Here is a 2,013-nt window from a genome sequence, read left to right as displayed (position 1 = left end):
AGGTAATTCTATTTATCACATATATTTATATATAAAGTTTCTCTGTCTTTTTCTGTATCTGTATCGGTAATTCATTTCTTCCTTCTTCCTCTAAAACCACTGGCCTATGACAGTACATTATTTCCTTTATACGTCAGGAACAGCCCACTGACTTCAAGATGGCCTCTTCCCGTTTCATCGCCATAACAAACTCATCTTTACCATCTCTTTGCTTGGAGTCAGTATGCTTGTTATGTTATTTTTGTCTCAACTCACATATTTACATATAAAAGAGTTTTACATTTATATGAAAGTTAAAGAGATAGCACTGTACTAACAAAATATACATGAGAGAGAGCCTCTCTGTGAAACTGTGCTATAGTTTCCATGCAAAAAGCAAAATTACTGGATTGTAACTGTTTTTCATGGAGAGACAGATACTTAAGAGTATACAACTAGTTTTTGTTTGTTTTTTTTTAATATGGAACACTTCACAAATTTGCATGTCATCCTTGTGCAGGGGCCATGCTGATCTTCTCTGTATAGTTCCAATTTTAGTATATGTGCTGCCGAAGCGAGCACTACTAGTTTTATGAGAGAAAATACAACATGGGAATTGAGATGTGACTATAGTTCTAGTCCCATTTGTGGGGGGCAGAATCCAAGATGGCCCAAGAGGCCCTGCTTCTCATACCCTGTAGAATTCTCTCCTCTTGAGTCTTAGCCAGATTTGTAGATATGATGAGCAATAATTCCCATGATTATGTAGTATAATAAAGCTAAAGGGATTTTATAGATACAGTTAAATTTCCAAATCAATTGACTCTGAATTAACCAAAAGAAAGATTATTCTTGGTGAGTCTCAGTTAATCAGATTCTCTCTTAGAAGAAGTCAAGTACTTAAAGTAACAGCAGACACACTATTGTTCTGTTAGCCTTGAAGAAGCAAATCACCATACGATACAGAAGGCCAGGCAGTGCAAAATTACAGGTCCCTTTGAGAGCTGATAGCTTCAGCCCTACAATCACAAAAACTGAGTTCTGTCCAGAGTGTCAATGAATCTAAAAGAGAACCTGAGCTCCGAAGAGAGGATACAGCTTGACTGATGTCATGATTTTGACTTTGTGAGACATTCAACATAGAATTTAGACACAGTGTTCTAGAACTTCAAATTTATAGAAACTGTAAGATACTAAAGAATGTTATTTAAGTATCTAAATTTGTAATAAGATTCTATGCAGCAAGGGAAAATTAGCATGCCTTGCAAAGGGAATAATAAATAATATAAATGGATTCACCAATGTCTTAAGATAATTCTCCAAAACATTCAGAAGCCTTTGCTAAGTATTTTTTTCTTTTTATGCAAACTGATCATGCTTATTTGAAGCACTTTCTGTCTTCTCTAAAGTGCTGCTAGCCATAGCTGCTAGAACAACAGGCAGATAACAAGTCATAGAGAAGAAAGGGACTCTCAACTCCAGTAAAACCTCGAAAAGGACAAGAGCAATGCAGCTTTGAATGCTGCCACAGGCTTCTTTCTGAGATTTCAGAGTTTATGTTGTTCAGACTTCACTCAGAAATTCTATTAAATCAATAAGCTAATAATGAACTCAAAATGACAAGCAAATCTGTGTACAAACTTGAAAAAGTTTCTCTTCTATGAGAATTTCTTTATTTGGTAGGAATGAGGCAGGAGATTAGGACATGGCCAGCTAGCAGGCAAGTGGGTGTGACCTGTCAATTACAAAGACCTAAGACTCAAGTGCCCAAGCCCCACACCTTTGACCAATCAGAAAACACTATCTTCAGTACTTTTGGTGCAAGACCAAGCAAGTTTTTGAGAGGACAATGTAGACCTGAGTCAGAAGGGAGGATACAAATAACAATGACAATTAACTTTGTGGTATCTCTGGAACTGGTCCACTCTGCACTCTATAGAGTGGACTTTTCCTATCCCTAATTAGCTCACACTCGCTCTGTAGAAAACACTTCTCTCCCTACCTTTCACACCTTTATGAAATGTAAAACCAAGG

General features: G+C 36.9%; 1 non-coding gene across 1 annotated transcript; it reads right to left on the bottom strand.

The window, feature by feature from the left end:
- Positions 1 to 454: 454 nt before the first annotated feature.
- LOC117285029 lies at positions 455 to 561 on the bottom strand. Its single transcript, XR_004516044.1, has one exon. It is a non-coding gene; the product is annotated as a U6 spliceosomal RNA (small nuclear RNA).
- Positions 562 to 2,013: the final 1,452 nt, after the last annotated feature.

This window comes from Fukomys damarensis, unplaced genomic scaffold (genome assembly GCF_012274545.1).
Source record: "Fukomys damarensis isolate Sample0158 unplaced genomic scaffold, DMR_v1.0_HiC HiC_scaffold_5, whole genome shotgun sequence".
In the NCBI taxonomy this organism is placed as follows: Eukaryota; Metazoa; Chordata; class Mammalia; order Rodentia; family Bathyergidae; genus Fukomys; species Fukomys damarensis.
This window is presented reverse-complemented; position numbering and strand designations above follow the sequence as displayed.